Source organism: Spermophilus citellus, assembly GCF_964194105.1.
Source record: "Spermophilus citellus genome assembly, chromosome: 7".
NCBI classification, from domain to species: Eukaryota; Metazoa; Chordata; class Mammalia; order Rodentia; family Sciuridae; genus Spermophilus; species Spermophilus citellus.
Genome location: NC_138188.1, coordinates 19240424 through 19267542, shown reverse-complemented (window position 1 = coordinate 19267542; position 27119 = coordinate 19240424).

The following is a 27119-nucleotide window of genomic DNA, read 5'->3' as shown; positions in this document are numbered from 1 at the left end:
GTTCTGATCATTACCTGAAAGTGTCATCAAGATTGGGTGAAAAAATGTGTGCTGAGATTTCAGGAATCTCGTAGTTTTTTGGAAGCTTGGCAAACCCTTTCCATGAAAGTGATTTGCACCGGTCTCTGCTTAGGGCTACATCAATAGGAAACAAACCATAGAGATAGAACTTGGAACTACTTGGTTGTGTCAAGTTTCAAAGAGCTAGCACAAACTGTGTTTGATTTAGAGTTCCAACTACATGTATCCATATAGGAGAAAACAGAGTGAAACCTAAAAATTAAAACTGTTACTGACAATGAACGGTTTAACATAGAAGAACGAAATTTGGTGAGCCAAGTGGGATTGGGGTACTGATCATTACCTGAAAGTGTCATCAAGATTGGGTGAAAAAATGTGTGCTGAGATTTCAGGAAACTCGTAGTTTTTTGGAAGCTTGGCAACCCCTTTCCATGAAAGTGATTTGCGCCAGTCTCTGCTTAGGGCTACATCAATAGGAAACAAACCATAGAGATAGAACTTGCAACTAATTGATTGTGACAAGTTTGAAAGAGCTAGCACAAACCATGTTTGATTTAGAGTTCCAACTACATGTATCCATAAAGGAGAAAACAGACTGAAACCTAAAAATTAAAACTGTTACTGCCAAAGAACGGTTTAACCTAGAAGAACGAAATTTGGTGAGCCAAGTGGGATTGGGGTACTGATCATTACCTGAAAGTGTCATCAAGATTGGGTGAAAAAATGTGTGCTGAGATTTCAGGAAACTCGTAGTTTTTTGGAAGCTTGGCAACCCCTTTCCATGAAAGTGATTTGCTCCAGTCTCTGCTTAGGGCTACATCAATAGGAAACAAACCATAAAGATAGAACTTGGAACTACTTGATTGTGACAAGTTTCAAAGAGCTAGCACAAACCGTGTTTCATTTAGAGTTCCAACTACATGTATCCATATAAGAGAAAACAGAGTGAAACCTAAAAATTAAAAATGTTACTGCCAATGAACGGTTTAACATAGAAGAATGAAATTTGGTGAGCCAAGTGGGATTGGGGTACTGATCATTACCTGAAAGTGTCATCAAGATTGGGTGAAAAAATGTGTGCTGAGATTTCAGGAAACTCGTAGTTTTTTGGAAGCTTTGGAACCCCTTTCAATGAACGTGATTTGCGCCAGTCTCTGCTTAGGGCTATATCAATAGGAAAAAAAAAACCTACAGATAGAACTTGGAACTACTTGATTGTGTCAAGTTACAAAGGGCTAGCACAAAGTGTGTTTGATTTAGAGTTCCAACTACAAGTATCCATATAGGAGAAAACAGAGTGAAACCTAAAAATTAAAACCGTTACTGCCAACGAACGGTTTAACCTAGAAGAACGAAATTTGGTGAGCCAAGTGGGATTGGGGTCCTGATCATTACCTGAAATTGTCATCAAGATTGGGTGAAAAAATGTGTGCTGGGATTTCAGGAAACTCGTAGTTTTTTGGAAGCTTGGCAACCCCTTTCCATGTAAGTGATTTGCGACAGTCTCGGCTTATGGCTACATCAATAGGAAACAAACCATAGAGATTGAACTTGGAACTACTTGATTGTGTCAAGTTTCAAAGAGCTAGCACAAACCGTGTTTGATTTAGAGTTCCAACTACATGTATCCATATAGGAGAAAACAGAGTGAAACCTAAAAATTAAAACTGTTACTGCCAACGAACGGTTTAACCTAGAAGAACGAAATTAAGTGAGCCAAGTGGGATTGGGGTTCTGATCATTACCTGAAAGTGTCATCAAGATTGGGTGAAAAAATGTGTTCTGAGATTTCTTGAATCTCGTAGTTTTTTGGAAGCTTGGCAAACCCTTACCATGAAAGTGATTTGCACCAGTCTCTGCTTAGGGCTACATCAATAGGAAACAAACCATAGAGATAGAACTTGGAACTACTTGGTTGTGTCAAGTTTCAAAGATTTAGCACAAACTGTGTTTGATTTAGAGTTCCAACTACATGTATCCATATAGGAGAAAACAGAGTGAAACCTAAAAATTAAAACTGTTACTGACAATGAACGGTTTAACATAGAAGAACGAAATTTGGTGAGCCAAGTGGGATTGGGTTACTGATCATTACCTGAAAGTGTCATCAAGATTGGGTGAAAAAATGTGTGCTGAGATTTCAGGAAACTCGTAGTTTTTTGGAAGCTTGGCAACCCCTATCCATAAACGTGATTTGCGCCAGTCTCTGCTTAGGGATATATCAATAGGAAAAAAAAATCATAGAGATAGAACTTGGAACTACTTGATTGTGTCAATTTACAAAGAGGTAGCACAAACTGTGTTTGATTTAGAGTTCCAACTACATGTATCCATATAGGAGAAAACAGAATGTAACCTAAAAATTAAAACTGTTACTGCCAACGAACAGTTTAACCTAGAAGAACGAAATATGGTGAGCCAAGTGGGATTGGGGTCCTGATCATTACCTGAAAGTGTCATCAAGATTGGGTGAAAAAATGTGTGCTGAGATTTCAGGAAACTCGTAGTTTTTTGGAAGCTTGGCCTCCCCTTTCCATGAAAGTGATTTGCGCCAGTCTCTGCTTAGGGCTACATCAATAGGAAACAAACCATAGAGATAGAACTTGGAACTACTTGATTGTGCCAAGTTTCAAAGAGCTAGCACAAACCGTGTTTGATTTAGAGTTCCAACTACATGTATCCATATAGGAGAAAACAGAGTGAAACCTAAAAATTAAAACTGTTACTGCCAACGAACGGTTTAACCTAGAAGAACGAAATTTGGTGAGCCAAGTGGGATTGGGATACTTATCATTACCTGAAAGTGTCATCAAGATTGGGTGAAAAAATGTGTGCTGAGTTTTCAGGAAACTCGTAGTTTTTTGGAAGCTTGGCAACCCCTTTCCATGAAAGTGATTTGCGCCTGTCTCTGCTTAGTGCTACATCAATAGGAAACAAACAATAGAGATAGAACTTGGAACTACTTTATTGTGTCAAGTTTCAAAGAGCTAGTACAAACCATGTTTGATTTAGAGTTCCAACTACATGTATCCATATAGGAGAAAACAGAGTGAAACCTAAAAATTAAAACTGTTACTGCCAGCGAACGGTTTAACCTAGAAGAACGAAATTTGGTGAGCCAAGTGGGATTGGGGTCCTGATCATTACCTGAAACTGTCATCAAGATTGGGTGAAAAAATGTGTGCTGAGATTTCAGAAAACTCGTAGTTTTTTGGAAGCTTGGCAACCCCTTTCCATGAAAGTGATTTGCGACAGTCTCTGCTTATGGCTACATCAATAGGAAACAAACCATAGAGATAGAACTTGGAACTACTTGGTTGTGTCAAGTTTCAAAGACCTAGCACAAACCGTGTTTGATTCAGAGTTCCAACTACATGTATCCATATAGGAGAAAACAGAGTGAAACCTAAAAATTAAAACTGTTACTGCCAACGAACGGTTTAAACTAGAAGAACGAAATTTGGTGACCCAAGTAGGATTGGGGTTCTGATCATTACCTGAAAGTGTCATCAAGATTGGGTGAAAAAAATGTGTGCTGAGATTTCAGGAAACTCGTAGTTTTTTGGAAGCTTGGCAAACCCTTTCCATGAAAGTGATTTGCACCAGTCTCTGCTTAGGGCTACATCAATAGGAAACAAACCATAGAGATATTACTTGGAACTACTTGGTTGTGTCAAGTTTCAAAGACCTAGCACAAACCGTGTTTGATTTAGAGTTCCAACTATATGTATCCATATAGGAGAAAACAGAGTGAAACCTAAAAATTAAAACTGTTACTGCCAATGAACGGTTTAACCTAGAAGAACGAAATTTGGTGAAAAAAGTGGGATTGGGGTACTGATCATTACCTGAAAGTGTCATCAAGATTGGGTGAAAAAATGTGTGCTGAGATTTCAGGAAACTCGTAGTTTTTTGGGAGCTTGGCAACCGCTTTCCATGAACGTGATTTGCGCCAGTCTCTGCTTAGGGCTATATCAATAGGAAAAAAAAAAAAAACATAGCGATAGAACTTGGAACTACTTGATTGTGTCAATTTACAAAGAGCTAGCACAAACTGTGCTTGATTTAGCGTTCCAACTACATGTATCCATATAGGAGAAAACAGAGTGAAACCTAAAAATTAAAACTGTTACTGCCAACGAACGGTTTAAACTAGAAGAACGAAATTTGGTGAGCCAAGTGGGACTGGGGTTCTGATCATTACCTGAAAGTGTCATCAAGATTGGGTGAAAAAATGTGTGCTGAGATTTCAGGAAACTCGTAGTTTTTTGGAAGCTTGGCAAACCCTTTCCATGGAAGTGATTTGCACCAGTCTCTGCTTAGGGCTACATCAATAGGAAACAAACCATAGAGATAGAACTTGGAACTACTTGATTGTGACAAGTTTCAAAAAGCTAGCACAAACCGTGTTTGATTTAGAGTTCCAACTACATGTATCCATATAGGAGAAAACAGAGTGAAACCTAAAAATTAAAACTATTACTGCCACCAAATGGTTTAACCTAGAAGAACGAAATATGGTGAGCCAAGTGGGATTGGGTACTGACCATTACCTGAAAGTGTTATCAAGATTGGGTGAAAAAATGTGTGCTGAGATTTCAGGAAACTCGTAGTTTTTTGGAAGCTTGGCAACCACTTTCCATGAACGTGATTTGCGCCAGTCTCTGCTTAGTGCTATATCAATAGGAAAAAAAAAAACCTAGAGATAGAACTTGGAACTACTTGATTGTGTCAAGTTACAAAGAGCTAGCACAAACTGTGTTTGATTTAGAGTTCCAACTACATGTATCCATATAGGAGAAAACAGAGTGAAACCTAAAAATTAAAACTGTTACTGCCAGCGAACGGTTTAACCTAGAAGAACGAAATTTGGTGAGCCAAGTGGGATTGGGGTCCTGATCATTACCTGAAACTGTCATCAAGATTGGGTGAAAAAATGTGTGCTGAGATTTCAGAAAACTCGTAGTTTTTTGGAAGCTTGGCAACCCCTTTCCATGAAAGTGATTTGCGACAGTCTCTGCTTATGGCTACATCAATAGGAAACAAACCATAGAGATAGAACTTGGAACTACTTGATTGTGTCAAGTTTCAAAGAGCTAGCACAAACCGTGTTTGATTTAGAGTTCCAACTACATGTATCCATATAGGAGAAAACAGAGTGAAACCTAAAAATTAAAACTGTTACTGCCAACGAACGGTTTAAACTAGAAGAACGAAATTTGGTGACCCAAGTAGGATTGGGGTTCTGATCATTACCTGAAAGTGTCATCAAGATTGGGTGAAAAAAATGTGTGCTGAGATTTCAGGAAACTCGTAGTTTTTTGGAAGCTTGGCAAACCCTTTCCATGAAAGTGATTTGCACCAGTCTCTGCTTAGGGCTACATCAATAGGAAACAAACCATAGAGATATTACTTGGAACTACTTGGTTGTGTCAAGTTTCAAAGACCTAGCACAAACCGTGTTTGATTTAGAGTTCCAACTATATGTATCCATATAGGAGAAAACAGAGTGAAACCTAAAAATTAAAACTGTTACTGCCAATGAACGGTTTAACCTAGAAGAACGAAATTTGGTGAAAAAAGTGGGATTGGGGTACTGATCATTACCTGAAAGTGTCATCAAGATTGGGTGAAAAAATGTGTGCTGAGATTTCAGGAAACTCGTAGTTTTTTGGGAGCTTGGCAACCGCTTTCCATGAACGTGATTTGCGCCAGTCTCTGCTTAGGGCTATATCAATAGGAAAAAAAAAAAAACATAGCGATAGAACTTGGAACTACTTGATTGTGTCAATTTACAAAGAGCTAGCACAAACTGTGCTTGATTTAGCGTTCCAACTACATGTATCCATATAGGAGAAAACAGAGTGAAACCTAAAAATTAAAACTGTTACTGCCAACGAACGGTTTAAACTAGAAGAACGAAATTTGGTGAGCCAAGTGGGACTGGGGTTCTGATCATTACCTGAAAGTGTCATCAAGATTGGGTGAAAAAATGTGTGCTGAGATTTCAGGAAACTCGTAGTTTTTTGGAAGCTTGGCAAACCCTTTCCATGGAAGTGATTTGCACCAGTCTCTGCTTAGGGCTACATCAATAGGAAACAAACCATAGAGATAGAACTTGGAACTACTTGGTTGTGTCAAGTTTCAAAGACCTAGCACAAACCGTGTTTGATTTTGAGTTCCAAGTACATGTATCCATATAGGAGAAAACAGAGTGAAACCTAAAAATTAAAACTGTTACTGCCAACAAACTGTTTAACCTAGAAGAACGAAACTGGGTGACCCAAGTGGGATTAGGGTACTGATCATTACCGGAAAGTGTCATCAAGTTTGGGTGAAAAAATGTGTGCTGAGATTTCAGGAAACTCGTAGTTTTTTGGAAGCAGGCAACCCCTTTCAATGAATGTGATTTCTGCCAGTCTCTGCTTAGGGCTACATCAATAGGAAACAAACCATAGAGATAGAACTTGGAACTACTTGATTGTTTCAAGTTTCAAAGAGCAAGCACAAACCGTGTTTGATTTAGTGTTCCCACTACAAGTATCCATATAGGAGAAAACAGAGTGAAACCTAAAAATTAAAACTGTTACTGCCAACAAACGGTTTAATCTAGAAGAACGAAATTTGGTGAGCCAAGTATGATTGGGATACTGATCATTACCTGAAAGTGTCATCAAGATTGGGTGAAAAAATGTGTGCTGAGATTTCAGGAAACTCGTAGTTTTTTAGAAGCTTGGCAACCCCTTTCCATGAACGTGATTTGCGCCAGTCTCTGCTTACGGCTATATCAATAGGAAAAAAAAAACATAGAGATAGAACTTGGAACTACTTGATAGTGTCAATTTACAAAGAGCTAGCACAAACTGTGTTTGATTTAGAGTTCCAACTACATGTATCCATATAGGAGAAAACAGAGTTAAACCTAAAAATTAAAACTGTTACTGAAAACGAACGGTTTAACCTAGAAGAACGAAATTTGGTGAGCCAAGTGGGAATGGGGTACTGATCATTACCTGAAAGTGTTATCAAGATTGGGTGAAAAATGTGTGCTGAGATTTCAGGAAATTCGTAGTTTTTTGGAAGCTTGGCAACCCCTTTCCATGAAAGTGATTTGCGCCAGTCTCTGCTTAGGGCTACATCAATAGGAAATAAACCATAGAGATAGAACTTTGAACTACTTGATTGTGTCAAGTTTCAAAGAGCTAGCACAAACCGTGTTTGATTTAGAGTTCCAACTGCATGTATCCATATAGGAGAAAACAGAGTGAAACCTAAAAATTAAAACTGTTACTGAAAACGAACGGCTTAACCTAGAAGAACGAAGTTTGGTGAGCCAAGTGGGATTGGGGTACTGATCATTACCTGAAAGTGTCATCAAGATTGGGTGAAAAAATGTGTGCTGAGATTTCAGGAAACTCGTAGTTTTTTGGAAGCTTGGCAACCCCTATCCATGAACGTGATTTGCGCCAGTCTCTGCTTAGGGCTATATCAATAGGAAAAAAAAAAAAACATAGAGATAGAACTTGGAACTACTTGATTGTGTCAATTTACAAAGAGCTAGCACAATCTGTGTTTGATTTAGAGATCCAACTACATGTATCCATATAGGAGAAAACAGAATGAAACCTAAAAATTAAAACTGTTACTGCCAACGAACAGTTTAACCTAGAAGAACGAAATATGGTGAGCCAAGTGGGATTGGGGTACTGATCATTACCTGAAAGTGTCATCAAGATTGGGTGAAAAAATGTGTGCTGAGATTTCAGGAAACTCGTAGTTTTTTGGAAGCTTCGCAACCACTTTCCATGAAAGTGATTTGCGCCAGTCTCTGCTTAGGGCTACATCAATAGAAAACAAACCATAGAGATAGAACTTGAAACTACTTGATTCTGCCAAGTTTCAAAAAGCTAGCACAAACCGTGTTTGATTTAGAGTTCCAACTACATGTATCCATATAAGAGAAAACAGAGTGAAACCTAAAAATTAAAACTGTTACTGCCAACGAACGGTTTAACCTAGAAGAACGAAATTTGGTGAGCCAAGTGGGATTGGGTACTGACCATTACCTGAAAGTGTTATCAAGATTGGGTGAAAAAATGTGTGCTGAGATTTCAGGAAACTCCTAGATTTTTGGAAGCTTGGCAACCCATTTCCATGAAAGTGCTTTGCGCCAGTCTCTGCTTACGGCTACATCAATAGGAAACAAACCATAGAGATAGAACTTGGAACTACTTGATTGTGACAAGTTCAAAAGAGCTAGCACAAACCATGTTTGATTTAGATTTCCAACTACTTGTATCCATATAGGTGAAAACAGAGTGAAACCTAAAAATTAAAACTGTTACTGCCAACGAAAGGTTTAACCTAGAAGAATGAAATTTGGTGAGCCAAGTGCGATTGGGGTACTGATCATTACCTGAAAGTGTCATCAAGATTGGGTGAAAAAATGTGTGCTGAGATTTCAGGAAACTCGTAGTTTTTTGGAAGCTTGGCAACCCGTTTCCATGAAAGTGATTTGTGCCAGTCTCTGCTTAGGGCTACATCAATAGGAAACAAACCATAGAGATAGAACTTGGAAATACTTGATTGTGACAAGTTTCAAACAGCTAGCACAAACCGTGTTTGATTTAGATTTCCAACTACATATATCCATATAGGAAAAAACAGAGTGAAACCTAAAAATTAAAACTGTTACTGAAAACGAACGGTTTAACCTAGAAGAACGAAGTTTGGTGAGCCAAGTGGGATTGGGGTACTGATCATTACCTGAAAGTGTCATCAAGATTGGGTGAAAAAATGTGTGCTGAGATTTCAGGAAACTCGTAGTTTTTTGGAAGCTTGGCAACCCCTTTCCATGAACGTGATTTGCGCCAGTCTCTGCTTACGGCTATATCAATAGGAAAAAAAAAAACATAGCGATAGAACTTGGAACTACTTGATTGTGTCAATTTACAAAGAGCTAGCACAAACTGTGTTTGATTTAGAGTTCCAACTACATGTATCCATACAGGAGAAAACAGAGTGAAACCTAAAAATTTAAACTGTTACTGCCAACGAACGGTTTAAACTAGAAGAACGAAATTTGGTGAGCCAAGTGGGATTGGGGTCCTGATCATTACCTGAAAGTGTCATCAAGATTGGGTGAAAAAATGTGTGCTGAGATTTCAGAAAACTCGTAGTTTTTTGGAAGCTTGGCAACCCCTTTCCATGAAAGTGATTTGCGACAGTCTCTGCTTATGGCTACATCAATAGGAAACAAACCATAGAGATAGAACTTGGAACTACTTGATTGTGTCAAGTTTCAAAGAGCTAGCACAAACCGTGTTTGATTTAGAGTTCCAAATACATGTATCCATATAGGAGAAAACAGAGTGAAACCTAAAAATTAAAACTGTTACTGCCAACGAACGGTTTAAACTAGAAGAACGAAATTTGGTGACCCAAGTGGGATTGGGGTTCTGATCATTACCTGAAAGTGTCATCAAGATTGGGTGAAAAAATGTGTGCTGAGATTTCAGGAAACTCGTAGTTTTTTGGAAGCTTGGCAAACCCTTTCCATGAAAGTGATTTGCACCAGTCTCTGCTTAGGGCTACATCAATAGGAAACAAACCATAGAGATAGAACTCCGAACTACTTGGTTGTGTCAAGTTTCAAAGACCTAGCACAAACCGTGTTTGATTTAGAGTTCCAACTATATGTATCCATATAGGAGAAAACAGAGTGAAACCTAAAAATTAAAACTGTTACTGAAAACGAACGGTTTAACCTAGAAGAACGAAATTTGGTGAGCCAAGTGGGATTGGGGTACTGATCATTACCTGAAAGTGTCATCAAGATTGGGTGAAAAAATGTGTGCTGAGATTTCAGGAAACTCGTAGTTTTTTGGAAGCTTGGCAACCCCTTTCCATGAACGTGATTTGCGCCAGTCTCTGCTTAGGGCTATATCAATAGGAAAAAAAAAAAAAAAACATAGCGATAGAACTTGGAACTACTTGATTGTGTCAATTTACAAAGAGCTAGCACAAACTGTGTTTGATTTAGAGTTCCAACTACATGTATCCATACAGGAGAAAACAGAGTGAAACCTAAAAATTAAAACTGTTACTGCCAACGAACGGTTTAAACTAGAAGAACGAAATTTGGTGAGCCAAGTTGGATTGGGGTTCTGCTCATTACCTGAAAGTGTCATCAAGATTGGGTGAAAAAATTTGTGCTGAGATTTCAGGAAACTCGTAGTTTTTTGGAAGCTTGGCAAACCCTTTCCATGAACGTGATTTGCACCAGTCTCTGCTAAGGGCTAAATCAATAGGAAAAAAACCATAAAGATAGAACTTGGAACTACTTGGTAGTGTCAAGTTTCAAAGACCTAGCACAAACCGTGTTTGATTTAGAGTTCCAACTACATGTATCCATATAGGAGAAAACAGAGTGAAACCTAAAAATTAAAACTATTACTGCCAACGAACGGTTTAACCTAGAAGAACTAAATTTGGTGAGCCAAGTGGGATTGGGTACTGATCATTACCTGAAAGTGTCATCAAGATTGGGTGAAAAAATGTGTGCTGAGATTTCAGGAAACTCGTAGTTTTTTGGAAGCTTGGCAACCCCTTTCCATGAAAGCGATTTGCTCCAATATCTGCTTAGGGCTACATCAATAGGAAACAAACCATAGAGATAGAACTTGGAACTACTTGGTTGTGTCAAGTTTCAAAGAGCTAGCACAAACAGTGTTTGATTTAGAGTTCCAAGTACATGTATCCATATAGGAGAAAACAGAGTGAAACCTAAAATTTAAAACTGTTACTGCCAATGAACGGTTTAACCTAGAAGAACGAAATTTGGTGAGCCAAGTGGGATTGGGGTACTGATCATTACCTGAAAGTGTCATCAAGATTGGGTGAAAAAATGTGTGCTGAGATTTTAGGAAACTCGTAGTTTATGGAAGCTTGGCAACCCCTTTCCAAGAACGTGATTTGCGCCAGTCTCTGCTTAGGGCTATATCAATAGGAAAAAAAAAAACATAGCGATAGAACTTGGAACTACTTGATTGTGTCAATTTACAAAGAGCTAGCACAAACTGTGTTTGATTTAGAGTTCCAACTACATGTATCCATAGAGGAGAAAACAGAGTGAAACCTAAAAATTAAAACTATTACTGCCAACGAACGGTTTAAACTAGAAGAACGAAATTTGGTGAGCCAAGTGGGATTGGGGTCCTGATCATTACCTGAAAGTGTCATCAAGATTGGGTGAAAAAATGTGTGCTGAGATTTCAGAAAACTCGTAGTTTTTTAGAAGCTTGGCAACCCCTTTCCATGAAAGTGATTTGTGACAGTCTCTGCTTATGGCTACATCAATAGGAAACAAACCATAGAGATAGAACTTGGAACTCCTTGATTGTGTCAAGTTTCATAGAGCTAGCACAAACCGTGTTTGATTTAGAGTTCCAACTACATGTATCCATATAGGGAAAACAGAGTGAAACCTAATAATTAAAACTGTTACTGCCAACGAACGGTTTAAACTAGAAGAACGAAATTTGGTGACCCAAGTGGGATTGGGGTTCTGATCATTACCTGAAAGTGTCATCAAGATTGGGTGAAAAAATGTGTGCTGAGATTTCAGGAAACTCGTAGTTTTTTGGAAGCTTGGCAACCCCTTTCCATGAAAGTGATTTGCACCAGTCTCTGCTTAGGGCTACATCAATAGGAAACAAACCATAGAGATAGAACTCCGAACTACTTGGTTGTGTCAAGTTTCAAAGACCTAGCACAAACCATGTTTGATTTAGAGTTCCAACTATATGTATCCATATAGGAGAAAACAGAGTGAAACCTAAAAATTAAAACTGTTACTGCCAATGAACGGTTTAACCTAGAAGAACGAAATGTGGTGAGCCAAGTGGGATTGTGGTACTGATCATTACCTGAAAGTGTCATCAAGATTGGGTGAAAAAATGTGTGCTGAGATTTCAGAAAACTCGTAGTTTTTTGGAACCTTGGCAACCCCTTTCCATGAACGTGATTTGCGCCAGTCTCTGCTTAGGGCTATATCAATAGGAAAAAAAAAAAAACTAGAGATAGAACTTGGAACTACTTGATTGTGTCAAGTTACAAAGAGCTAGCACAAACTGTGTTTGATTTAGAGTTCCAACTACATGTATCCATATAGGAGAAAACAGAGTGAAACCTAAAAATTAAAACTGTTACTGCCAACGAACGGTTTAACCTAGAAGAACGAAATTTGGTGAGCCAAGTGGGATTGGGGTTCTGATCATTACCTGAAAGTGTCATCAAGATTGGGTGAAAATATTTGTGCTGAGATTTCAGGAAACTCGTAGTTTTTTGGAAGCTTGGCAAACCCTTTCCATGAAAGTGATTTGCACCAGTCTCTGCTTAGGGCTACATCAATAGGAAACAAACCATAGAGATAGAACATGGAACTACTTGGTTGTGTCAAGTTTCAAAGACCTAGCACAAACCGTGTTTGATTTTGAGTTCCAACTATATGTATCCATATAGGAGAAAACAGAGTGAAACCTAAAAATTAAAACTGTTACTGCCAATGAACGGTTTAACCTAGAAGAACGAAATTTGGTGAGCCAAGTCGGATTGGGGTACTGATCATTACCTGAAAGTGTCATCAAGATTGGGTGAAAAAATGTGTGCTGAGATTTCAGGAAACTCGTAGTTTTTTGGAAGCTTGGCAACCCCTTTCCATGAAAGTGATTTGCGCCAGTCTCTGCTTAGGGCTACATCAATAGGAAACAAACCATAGAGATAGAACTTGGAACTACTTGGTTGTGTCAAGTTTCAAAGAGCTAGCAAAAACCGTGTTTGATTTAGAGTTCCAACTACATGTATCCATATAAGAGAAAACAGAGTGAAAACTAAAAATTAAAACTGTTACTGCCAACGAACGGTTTAACCTAGAAGAACAAAATTTGGTGAGCCAAGTGAAATTGGGGTATTGATCCTTACCTGAAAGTGTCATGAAGATTGGGTGAAAAAATGTGTGCTGAGATTTCAGGAAACTCGTAGTTTTTTGGAAGCTTGGCAACCCCTTCCATGAAAGTGATTTGCGCCAGTCTCTGCTTAGGGCTACATCAATAGGAAACAAACCATAGAGATAGAACTTGGAACTACTTGATTGTGCCAAGTTTAAAAGAGCTAGCACAAACCGTGTTTGATTTAGAGTTCCAACTAAATGTATCCATATAGGAGAAAACAGAGTGAAATCTAAAAATTAAAACTGTTACTGCCAACGAAGGGTTTAACCTAGAAGAACGAAATTTGGTGAGCCAAGTGGGTTTGGGTACTGACCATTACCTGAAAGTGTTATCAAGATTGGGTGAAAAAATGTGTGCTGAGATTTCAGGAAACTTGTAGTTCTTTGGAAGCTTGGCAACCCCTTTCCATGAAAGTGATTTGCGCCAGTCTCTGCTTAGGTCTACATCAATAGGAAACAAACCATAGAGATAGAACTTGGAACTACTTGATTGTGCCAAGTTTCAAAGAGCTAGCACAAACCAAGTTTGATTTAGAGTTCCAACTACATGTATCCATATAGGAGAAAACAGATTGAAACCTAAAAATTAAAACTATTACTGCCAACGAACGGTTTAACCTAGAAGAATGAAATTTGGTGAGCCAAGTGGGATTGGGTACTGACCATTACCTGAAAGTGTCATCAAGATTTGGTGAAAAAATGTGTGCTGAGATTTCAGGAAACTCGTAGTTTTTTGGAAGCTTGGCAACCCCTTTCCATGAAAGTGATTTGCGCCAGTCTCTGCTTACGGCTACATCAATAGGAAACAAACCATAGAGATAGAACTTGGAAATACTTGGTTGTGTCAAGTTTCAAAGAGCTAGCACAAACCGTGTTTGATTTAGAGTTCCAAGTACATGTATCCATATAGGAGAAAACAGAGTGAAACCTAAAAATTAAAACTGTTACTGCCAATGAACGGTTTAACCTAGAAGAACGAAATTTGGTGAGCCAAGTGGGATTGGGGTACTGATCATTACCTGAAAGTGTCATCAAGATTGGGTGAAAAAATGTGTGCTGAGATTTCAGGAAACTCGTAGTTTTTTGGAAGCTTGGGAACCCCTTTCCATGAACGTGATTTGCGCCAGTCTCTGCTTAGGGCTATATCAATAGGAAAAAAAAAACCTAGAGATAGAACTTGGAACTACTTGATTGTGTCAAGTTACAAAGAGCTAGCACAAACTGTGTTTGATTTAGAGTTCCAACTACATGTATCCATATAGGAGAAAACAGAGTGAAACGTAAAAATTAAAACTGTTACTGCCAACGAACGGTTTAACCTAGAAGAACGAAATTTGGTGAGCCAAGTGGGATTGGGGTCCTGATCATTACCTGAAAGTGTCATCAAGATTGGGTGAAAAAATGTGTGCTGAGATTTCAGGAAACTCGTAGTTTTTTGGAAGCTTGGCAACCCCTTTCCATGAAAGTGATTTGCGACAGTCTCTGCTTATGGCTACATCAATAGGAAACAAACCATAGAGATAGAACTTGGAACTACTTGATTGTGTCAAGTTTCAAAGAGCTAGCACAAACCGTGTTTGATTTAGTGTTCCAACTACATGTATCCATATAGGAGAAAACAGAGTGAAACCTAAAAATTAAAACTGTTACTGCCAACGAACGGTTTAATCTAGAAGAACGAAATTTGGTGAGCCAAGTGTGATTGGGATACTGATCATTACCTGAAAGTGTCATCAAGATTGGTTGAAAAAATGTGTGCTGAGATTTCAGAAAATTCGTAGTTTTTTGGAAGCTTGGCAACCCCTTTCCATGAAAGTGTTTTGCACCAGTCTCTGCTTAGGGCTACATCAATAGGAAACAAACAATAGAGATAGAACTTGGAACTACTTTATTATGTCAAGTTTCAAAGAGCTAGCACAAACCATGTTTGATTTAGAGTTCCAACTACATGTATCCATATAGGAGAAAACAGAGTGAAACCTAAAAATTAAAACTGTTACTGCCAAAGATCGGTTTAACCTAGAAGAACGAAATTTGGTGAGAAAAGTTGGATTGGGGTACTGATCATTACCTGAAAGTGTCATCAAGATTGGGTGAAAAAGTGTGTGCTGAGATTTCAGGAAACTCGTAGTTTTTTAAAAGCTTGGCAACCTCTTTCCATGAAAGTGATTTGCGCAAGTCTCTGCTTAGGGCTACATCAATAGGAAACAAACCATAGAGATAGAACTTGGAAATACTTGATTGTGACAAGTTTCAAAGAGCTAGCACAAACCATGTTTGATTTAGAGTTCCAACTACTTGTATCCATATAGGAGAAAACAGAGTGAAACCTAAAAATTAAAACTATTACTGCCAACGAACGGTTTAACCTAGAAGAACGAAATTTGGTGAGCCAAGTGTGATTGGGTACTGACCATTACCTGAATGTGTTATCAAGATTGGGTGAAAAAATGTGTGCTGAGATTTCAGGAAACTCGTAGTTTTTTGGAAGCTTGGCAACCCCTTTCCATGAAAGTGATTTGCGCCAGTCTATGCTTAGGGCTACATCAATAGGAAACAAACCATAGAGATAGAACTTGGAACTACTTGATTGTGTCAAGTTTCAAAGAGCTAGCACAAACCGTGTTTGATTTAGAGTTCCAACTACATGTATCCATATAGGAGAAAACATAGTGAAACCTAAAAATGAAAACTATTACTGCCAACGAACGGTTTAACCTAGAAGAACGAAATTTGGTGAGCCAAGTGGGATTGGGTACTGACCATTACCTGAAAGTGTCATCAAGATTGGGTGAAAAAATGTGTGCTTAGATTTCAGGAAACTTGTAGTTCTTTGGAAGCTTGGCAACCCCTTTCCATGAAAGTGATTTGCGCCAGTCTCTGCTTAGGGCTACATCAATAGGAAACAAACCATAGAGATAGAACTTGGAACTACTTGATTGTGACAAGTTTCAAAGAGCTAGCACAAACCATGTTTGATTTAGAGTTCCAAATACTTGTATCCATATAGGAGAAAACAGAGTGAAACCTAAAAATTAAAACTGTTACTGCCAACGAACGGTTTAACATAGAAGAACGAAATTTGGTGAGCCAAGTGGGCTTGGGGTACTGATCATTACCTGAAAGTGTCATCAAGATTGGGTGAAAAAATGTGTGCTGAGATTTCAGGAAACTCGTAGTTTTTTGGAAGCTTGGCAACCCCTTTCCATTAAAGTGATTTGTGCCAGTCTCTGCTTAGGGCTACATCAATAGGAAACAAACCATAGAGACAGAACTTGGAACTACTTGATTGTGTCAAGTTTCAAAGAGCTAGCAGAAACCGTGTTTGATTTAGAGTTCCAACTACATGTATCCATATAAGAGGAAGCAGAGTGAAACCTAAAAATTAAAACTGTTACTGCCAACGAACGGTTTAACCTAGAAGAACGAAATTTGGTGAGCCAAGTGGGATTGGGGTACTGATCATTACCTGAAAGTCTTATCAAGATTGGGTGAAAAAATGTGTGCTGAGATTTCAGGAAACTCGTAGTTTTTTGGAATCTTGGGAACCCCTTTCCATGAACGTGATTTGCGCCAGTCTCTGCTTAGGGCTATATCAATAGGAAAAAAAAAACCTAGAGATAGAACTTGGAACTACTTGATTGTGTCAAGTTACAAAGAGCTAGCACAAACTGTGTTTGATTTAGAGTTCCAACTACATGTATCCATATAGGAGAAAACAGAGTGAAACCTAAAAATTAAAACTGTTACTGCCAACGAACGGTTTATCCTAGAAGAACGAAATTTGGTGAGCCAAGTGGGATTGGGGTACTGATCTCTACCTGAAAGTGTCATCAAGATTGGGTGAAAAAATATGTGCTGAGATTTCAGGAAACTCGTAGTTTTTTGGAAGCTTGGCAACCCCTACCCATGAACGTGATTTGCGCCAGTCTCTGCTTAGGGCTATATCAATAGAAAAAAAAAAACATAGAGATAGAACTTGGTACTACTTGATTGTGTCAATTTACAAAGAGCTAGCACAAACTGTGTTTGATTTAGTGTTCCAACTACATGTATCCATATAGGAGAAAACAGAGTGAAACCTAAAAATTAAAACTGTTACTGCCAACGAACAATTTAACCTAGAAGAACGAAATATGGTGAGCCAAGTGGGATTGGGGTACTGATCATTACCTGAAAGTGTAATCAAGATTGGGTCAAAAAATGTGTGCTGAGATTTCAGGAAACTCGTAGTTTTTTGGAAGCTTGGCAACCTCTTTCAATGAAAGTGATTTGCGCAAGTCTCTGCTTAGGGCTACATCAATAGGAAACAAACCATAGAGATAGAACTTGGAAATACTTGATTGTGACAAGTTACAAAGAGCTAGCACAAACCATGTTTGATTTAGAGTTCCAACTACTTGTATCCATATAGGAGAAAACAGAGTGAAACCTAAAAATTAAAACAGTTACTGCCAACGAACGGTTTAACCTAGAAGAACGAAATTTGGTGAGCCAAGTGGGATTGGGGTAATGATCATTACCTGAAAGTGTCATCAAGTTTGGGTGAAAAAATGTGTGCTGAGATTTCAGGAAACTCGTAGTTTTTTGGAAGCTTGGCAACCCCTTTCCATGAAAGTGATTTGCGACAGACTCTGCTTATGGCTACATCAATAGGAAACAAACCATAGAGAGAGAACTTGGAACTACCTGATTGTGTCAAGTTTCAAAGAGATAGCACAAACCGTGTTTGATTTAGTGTTCCAACAACATGTATCCATATAGGAGAAAACAGAGTGAAACCTAAAAATTAAAACTGTTACTGCCAACGAACGGTTTAATCTAGAAGAACGAAATTTGGTGAGCCAAGTGTGATTGGGATACTGATCATTACCTGAAAGTGTCATCAAGATTGGTTGAAAAAATGTGTGCTGAGATTTCAGAAAAATCGTAGTTTTTTGGAAGCTTGGCAACCCCTTTCCATGAAAGTGTTTTGTGCCAGTCTCTGCTTAGGGCTACATCAATAGGAAACAAACAATAGAGATACAACTTGGAACTACTTTATTGTGTCAAGTTTCAAAGAGCTAGCACAAACCGTGTTTGATTTAGAGTTCCAACTACATGTATCCATATAGGAGAAAACAGAGTGGAACCTAAAAATTAAAACTGTTACTGCCAAAGATCGGTTTAAACTAGAAGAACGAAATTTGGTGAGAAAAGTGGGATTGGGGTACTGATCATTACCTGAAAGTGTCATCAAGATTGGGTGAAAAAATGTGTGCTGAGAATTCAGGAAACTCGTAGTTTTTTAAAAGCTTGGCAACCTCTTTCCATGAAAGTGATTTGCGCAAGTCTCTGCTTAGGGCTACATCAATAGGAAACAAACCATAGAGATAGAACTTGGAAATACTTGATTGTGACAAGTTTCAAAGAGCTAGCAGAAACCATGTTTGATTTAGAGTTCCAACTACTTGTATCCATATAGGAGAAAACAGAGTGAAACCTAAAAATTAAAACTGTTACTGCCAACGAACGGTTTAACCTAGAAGAACAAAATTTGGTGAGCCAAGTGGGACTGGGGTACTGATCATTACCTGAAAGTGTCATCAAGATTGGGTGAAAAAATGTGTGCTGAGATTTCCGGAAACTCGTAGTTTTTTGGAAGCTTGGCAACCCCTTTCCATGAAAGTGATTTGCGCCAGTCTCTGCTTAGGGCTACATCAATAGGAAACAAACCATAGATATAGAACTTGGAACTACTTGATTGTGACAAGTTTCAAAGAGCTAGCACAAACCGTGTTTGATTTAGAGTTTCAAATACATGTATCCATATAGGAGAAAACAGAGTGAATCCAAAAAAGTAAAACTGTTACTGCCAATGAACGGTTTAACCTAGAAACGAATTTTGGTGAGCCAAGTGGGATTGGGGTACTCATCATTACCTGAAAGTGTCATCAAGACTGGGTCAAAAAATGTGTGCTGAGATTTCAGGAAACTCGTAGTTTTTTGGAAGCTTGGGAACCCCTTTCCATGAACGTGATTTGCGCCAGTCTCTGCTTAGGCCTACATCAATAGGAAAAAAAAAAACATAGAGATAGAACTTGGAACTACTTGATTGTGTCAAGTTACAAAGAGCTAGCACAAACTGTGTTTGATTTAGAGTTCCAACTACATGTATCCATATAGGAGAAAACAGAGTGAAACCTAAAAATTAAAACTGTTACTGCCAACGAACGGTTTAACCTAGAAGAACGAAATTTGGTGAGAAAAGTGGGATTGGGGTACTGATCATTACCTGAAAGTGTCATCAAGATTGGGTGAAAAAATGTGTGCTGAGATTTCAGGAAACTCGTAGTTTTTTGGAAGCTTGGCAACCCCTTTCCATGAAAGTGATTTGCGCCAGTCTCTGCTTAGGGCTACATCAATAGGAAACAAACCATAGAGATAGAACTTGGAACTACTTGGTTGTGTCAAATTTCAAAGAGCTAGCACAAACCGTGTTTGTTTTAGAGTTCCAAATACGTGTATCCATATAGGAGAAAACAGAGTGAATCCTAAACAGTAAAACTGTTACTGCCAATGAACGGTTTAACCTAGAAACGAAATTTGGTGAGCCAAGTGGGATTGGGGTACTGATCATTACCTGAAAGTGTCATCAAGATGGGGTCAAAAAATGTGTGCTGAGATTTCAGGAAACTCGTAGTTTTTTGGAAGCTTGGGAAACCCTTTCCATGAACGTGATTTGCGCCAGTCTCTGCTTAGGGCTATAACAATAGGAAAAAAAAAAAAACATAGAGATAGAACTTGGAACTACTTGATTGTGTCAAGTTACAAAGAGCTAGCACAAACTGTGTTTAATTTAGAGTTCCAACTACATGTATCCATATAGGAGAAAACAGAGTGAAACCTAAAAATTAAAACTGTTACTGCCAACGAACGGTTTATCCTAGAAGAACGAAATTTGGTGAGCCAAGTGGGATTGGGGTACTGATCATTACCTGAAAGTGTCATCAAGATTGGGTGAAAAAATATGTGCTGAGATTTCAGGAAACTCGTAGTTTTTTGGAAGCTTGGCAACCCCTATCCATGAACGTGATTTGTGCCAGTCTCTGCTTAGGGCTATATCAATAGGAAAAAAAAAAACATAGAGATAGAACTTGGAACTACTTGATTGTGTCAATTTACAAAGAGCTAGCACAAACTGTGTTTGATTTAGTGTTCCAACTACATGTATCCATATAGGAGAAAACAGAGTGAAACCTAAAAATTAAAACTGTTACTGCCAACGAACAGTTTAACCTAGAAGAACGAAATATGGTGAGCCAAGTGGGATTGGGGTACTGATCATTACCTGAAAGTGTCATCAAGATTGGGTCAAAAAATGTGTGCTGAGATTTCAGGAAACTCGTAGTTTTTTGGAAGCTTGGCAACCTCTTTCCATGAAAGTGATTTGCGCAAGTCTCTGCTTAGGGCTACATCAATAGGAAACAAACCATAGAGATAGAACTTGGAAATACTTGATTGTGACAAGTTTCAAAGAGCTAGCACAAACCATGTTTGATTTAGAGTTCCAACTACTTGTATCCATATAGGAGAAAACAGAGTGAAACCTAAAAATTAAAACTGTTACTGCCAACGAACGGTTTAACCTAGAAGAACGAAATATGGTGAGCCAAGTGGGACTGGGGTACTGATCATTACCTGAAAGTGTCATCAAGATTGGGTGAAAAAATGTGTGCTGAGATTTCAGAAAATTCGTAGTTTTTTGGAAGCTTGGCAACCCCTTTCCATGAAAGTGTTTTGCACCAGTCTCTGCTTAGGGCTACATCAATAGGAAACAAACAATAGAGATAGAACTTGGAACTACTTTATTATGTCAAGTTTCAAAGAGCTAGCACAAACCATGTTTGATTTAGAGTTCCAACTACATGTATCCATATAGGAGAAAACAGAGTGAAACCTAAAAATTAAAACTGTTACTGCCAAAGATCGGTTTAACCTAGAAGAACGAAATTTGGTGAGAAAAGTTGGATTGGGGTACTGATCATTACCTGAAAGTGTCATCAAGATTGGGTGAAAAAATGTGTGCTGAGATTTCAGGAAACTCGTAGTTTTTTAAAAGCTTGGCAACCTCTTTCCATGAAAGTGATTTGCGCAAGTCTCTGCTTAGGGCTACATCAATAGGAAACAAACCATAGAGATAGAACTTGGAAATACTTGATTGTGACAAGTTTCAAAGAGCTAGCACAAACCATGTTTGATTTAGAGTTCCAACTACTTGTATCCATATAGGAGAAAACAGAGTGAAACCTAAAAATTAAAACTATTACTGCCAACGAACGGTTTAACCTAGAAGAACGAAATTTGGTGAGCCAAGTGTGATTGGGTACTGACCATTACCTGAATGTGTTATCAAGATTGGGTGAAAAAATGTGTGCTGAGATTTCAGGAAACTCGTAGTTTTTTGGAAGCTTGGCAACCCCTTTCCATGAAAGTGATTTGCGCCAGTCTATGCTTAGGGCTACATCAATAGGAAACAAACCATAGAGATAGAACTTGGAACTACTTGATTGTGTCAAGTTTCAAAGAGCTAGCACAAACCGTGTTTGATTTAGAGTTCCAACTACATGTATCCATATAGGAGAAAACATAGTGAAACCTAAAAATGAAAACTATTACTGCCAACGAACGGTTTAACCTAGAAGAACGAAATTTGGTGAGCCAAGTGGGATTGGGTACTGACCATTACCTGAAAGTGTCATCAAGATTGGGTGAAAAAATGTGTGCTTAGATTTCAGGAAACTTGTAGTTCTTTGGAAGCTTGGCAACCCCTTTCCATGAAAGTGATTTGCGCCAGTCTCTGCTTAGGGCTACATCAATAGGAAACAAACCATAGAGATAGAACTTGGAACTACTTGATTGTGACAAGTTTCAAAGAGCTAGCACAAACCATGTTTGATTTAGAGTTCCAAATACTTGTATCCATATAGGAGAAAACAGAGTGAAACCTAAAAATTAAAACTGTTACTGCCAACGAACGGTTTAACATAGAAGAACGAAATTTGGTGAGCCAAGTGGGCTTGGGGTACTGATCATTACCTGAAAGTGTCATCAAGATTGGGTGAAAAAATGTGTGCTGAGATTTCAGGAAACTCGTAGTTTTTTGGAAGCTTGGCAACCCCTTTCCATTAAAGTGATTTGTGCCAGTCTCTGCTTAGGGCTACATCAATAGGAAACAAACCATAGAGACAGAACTTGGAACTACTTGATTGTGTCAAGTTTCAAAGAGCTAGCACAAACCGTGTTTGATTTAGAGTTCCAACTACATGTATCCATATAAGAGGAAGCAGAGTGAAACCTAAAAATTAAAACTGTTACTGCCAACGAACGGTTTAACCTAGAAGAACGAAATTTGGTGAGCCAAGTGGGATTGGGGTACTGATCATTACCTGAAAGTCTTATCAAGATTGGGTGAAAAAATGTGTGCTGAGATTTCAGGAAACTCGTAGTTTTTTGGAATCTTGGGAACCCCTTTCCATGAACGTGATTTGCGCCAGTCTCTGCTTAGGGCTATATCAATAGGAAAAAAAAAACCTAGAGATAGAACTTGGAACTACTTGATTGTGTCAAGTTACAAAGAGCTAGCACAAACTGTGTTTGATTTAGAGTTCCAACTACATGTATCCATATAGGAGAAAACAGAGTGAAACCTAAAAATTAAAACTGTTACTGCCAACGAACGGTTTATCCTAGAAGAACGAAATTTGGTGAGCCAAGTGGGATTGGGGTACTGATCATTACCTGAAAGTGTCATCAAGATTGGGTGAAAAAATATGTGCTGAGATTAAGGGAAACTCGTAGTTTTTTGGAAGCTTGGCAACCCCTACCCATGAACGTGATTTGCGCCAGTCTCTGCTTAGGGCTATATCAATAGAAAAAAAAAACATAGAGATAGAACTTGGAACTACTTGATTGTGTCAATTTACAAAGAGCTAGCACAAACTGTGTTTGATTTAGTGTTCCAACTACATGTATCCATATAGGAGAAAACAGAGTGAAACCTAAAAATTAAAACTGTTACTGCCAACGAACAATTTAACCTAGAAGAACGAAATATGGTGAGCCAAGTGGGATTGGGGTACTGATCATTACCTGAAAGTGTAATCAAGATTGGGTCAAAAAATGTGTGCTGAGATTTCAGGAAACTCGTAGTTTTTTGGAAGCTTGGCAACCTCTTTCAATGAAAGTGATTTGCGCAAGTCTCTGCTTAGGGCTACATCAATAGGAAACAAACCATAGAGATAGAACTTGGAAATACTTGATTGTGACAAGTTACAAAGAGCTAGCACAAACCATGTTTGATTTAGAGTTCCAACTACTTGTATCCATATAGGAGAAAACAGAGTGAAACCTAAAAATTAAAACAGTTACTGCCAACGAACGGTTTAACCTAGAAGAACGAAATTTGGTGAGCCAAGTGGGATTGGGGTAATGATCATTACCTGAAAGTGTCATCAAGTTTGGGTGAAAAAATGTGTGCTGAGATTTCAGGAAACTCGTAGTTTTTTGGAAGCTTGGCAACCCCTTTCCATGAAAGTGATTTGCGACAGACTCTGCTTATGGCTACATCAACAGGAAACAAACCATAGAGAGAGAACTTGGAACTACCTGATTGTGTCAAGTTTCAAAGAGATAGCACAAACCGTGTTTGATTTAGTGTTCCAACTACATGTATCCATATAGGAGAAAACAGAGTGAAACCTAAAAATTAAAACTGTTACTGCCAACGAACGGTTTAATCTAGAAGAACGAAATTTGGTGAGCCAAGTGTGATTGGGATACTGATCATTACCTGAAAGTGTCATCAAGATTGGTTGAAAAAATGTGTGCTGAGATTTCAGAAAAATCGTAGTTTTTTGGAAGCTTGGCAACCCCTTTCCATGAAAGTGTTTTGTGCCAGTCTCTGCTTAGGGCTACATCAATAGGAAACAAACAATAGAGATACAACTTGGAACTACTTTATTGTGTCAAGTTTCAAAGAGCTAGCACAAACCGTGTTTGATTTAGAGTTCCAACTACATGTATCCATATAGGAGAAAACAGAGTGGAACCTAAAAATTAAAACTGTTACTGCCAAAGATCGGTTTAAACTAGAAGAACGAAATTTGGTGAGAAAAGTGGGATTGGGGTACTGATCATTACCTGAAAGTGTCATCAAGATTGGGTGAAAAAATGTGTGCTGAGAATTCAGGAAACTCGTAGTTTTTTAAAAGCTTGGCAACCTCTTTCCATGAAAGTGATTTGCGCAAGTCTCTGCTTAGGGCTACATCAATAGGAAACAAACCATAGAGATAGAACTTGGAAATACTTGATTGTGACAAGTTTCAAAGAGCTAGCACAAACCATGTTTGATTTAGAGTTCCAACTACTTGTATCCATATAGGAGAAAACAGAGTGAAACCTAAAAATTAAAACTGTTACTGCCAACGAACGGTTTAACCTAGAAGAACGAAATTTGGTGAGCCAAGTGGGACTGGGGTACTGATCATTACCTGAAAGTGTCATCAAGATTGGGTGAAAAAATGTGTGCTGAGATTTCCGGAAACTCGTAGTTTTTTGGAAGCTTGGCAACCCCTTTCCATGAAAGTGATTTGCGCCAGTCTCTGCTTAGGGCTACATCAATAGGAAACAAACCATAGATATAGAACTTGGAACTACTTGATTGTGACAAGTTTCAAAGAGCTAGCACAAACCGTGTTTGACTTAGAGTTTCAAATACATGTATCCATATAGGAGAAAACAGAGTGAATCCAAAAAAGTAAAACTGTTACTGCCAATGAACGGTTTAACCTAGAAACGAATTTTGGTGAGCCAAGTGGGATTGGGGTACTCATCATTACCTGAAAGTGTCATCAAGACTGGGTCAAAAAATGTGTGCTGAGATTTCAGGAAACTCGTAGTTTTTTGGAAGCTTGGGAACCCCTTTCCATGAACGTGATTTGCGCCAGTCTCTGCTTAGGCCTACATCAATAGGAAAAAAAAAAACATAGAGATAGAACTTGGAACTACTTGATTGTGTCAAGTTACAAAGAGCTAGCACAAACTGTGTTTGATTTAGAGTTCCAACTACATGTATCCATATAGGAGAAAACAGAGTGAAACCTAAAAATTAAAACTGTTACTGCCAACGAACGGTTTAACCTAGAAGAACGAAATTTGGTGAGAAAAGTGGGATTGGGGTACTGATCATTACCTGAAAGTGTCATCAAGATTGGGTGAAAAAATGTGTGCTGAGATTTCAGGAAACTCGTAGTTTTTTGGAAGCTTGGCAACCCCTTTCCATGAAAGTGATTTGCGCCAGTCTCTGCTTAGGGCTACATCAATAGGAAACAAACCATAGAGATAGAACTTGGAACTACTTGGTTGTGTCAAATTTCAAAGAGCTAGCACAAACCGTGTTTGTTTTAGAGTTCCAAATACGTGTATCCATATAGGAGAAAACAGAGTGAATCCTAAAAAGTAAAACTGTTACTGCCAATGAACGGTTTAACCTAGAAACGAAATTTGGTGAGCCAAGTGGGATTGGGGTACTGATCATTACCTGAAAGTGTCATCAAGATGGGGTCAAAAAATGTGTGCTGAGATTTCAGGAAACTCGTAGTTTTTTGGAAGCTTGGGAAACCCTTTCCATGAACGTGATTTGCGCCAGTCTCTGCTTAGGGCTATAACAATAGGAAAAAAAAAAAAAACATAGAGATAGAACTTGGAACTACTTGATTGTGTCAAGTTACAAAGAGCTAGCACAAACTGTGTTTAATTTAGAGTTCCAACTACATGTATCCATATAGGAGAAAACAGAGTGAAACCTAAAAATTAAAACTGTTACTGCCAACGAACGGTTTATCCTAGAAGAACGAAATTTGGTGAGCCAAGTGGGATTGGGGTACTGATCATTACCTGAAAGTGTCATCAAGATTGGGTGAAAAAATATGTGCTGAGATTTCAGGAAACTCGTAGTTTTTTGGAAGCTTGGCAACCCCTATCCATGAACGTGATTTGTGCCAGTCTCTGCTTAGGGCTATATCAATAGGAAAAAAAAAAACATAGAGATAGAACTTGGAACTACTTGATTGTGTCAATTTACAAAGAGCTAGCACAAACTGTGTTTGATTTAGTGTTCCAACTACATGTATCCATATAGGAGAAAACAGAGTGAAACCTAAAAATTAAAACTGTTACTGCCAACGAACAGTTTAACCTAGAAGAACGAAATATGGTGAGCCAAGTGGGATTGGGGTACTGATCATTACCTGAAAGTGTCATCAAGATTGGGTCAAAAAATGTGTGCTGAGATTTCAGGAAACTCGTAGTTTTTTGGAAGCTTGGCAACCTCTTTCCATGAAAGTGATTTGCGCAAGTCTCTGCTTAGGGCTACATCAATAGGAAACAAACCATAGAGATAGAACTTGGAAATACTTGATTGTGACAAGTTTCAAAGAGCTAGCACAAACCATGTTTGATTTAGAGTTCCAACTACTTGTATCCATATAGGAGAAAACAGAGTGAAACCTAAAAATTAAAACTGTTACTGCCAACGAACGGTTTAACCTAGAAGAACGAAATATGGTGAGCCAAGTGGGACTGGGGTACTGATCATTACCTGAAAGTGTCATCAAGATTGGGTGAAAAAATGTGTGCTGAGATTTCAGGAAACTCGTAGTTTTTTGGAAGCTTGGCAACCTCTTTCCATGAAAGTGATTTGCGCCAATCTCTGCTTAGGGCTACATCAATAGGAAACAAACCATAGAGATAGAACTTGGAACTACTTTGTTGTGTCAAATTTCAAAGAGCTAGCACAAACCGTGTTTGTTTTAGAGTTCCAAATACATGTATCCATTTAGGAGAAAACAGAGTGAAACCTAAAAATTAAAACTGTTACTGCCAATGAACGGTTTAACCTAGAAGAACGAAATTTGGTGAGCCAAGTGGGATTGGGGTACTGATCATTACCTGAAAGTGTCATCAAGATTGGGTGAAAAAATGTGTGCTGAGATTTCAGGAAACTCGTAGTTTTTTGGAAGCTTGGCAACCCCTATCCATGAACGTGATT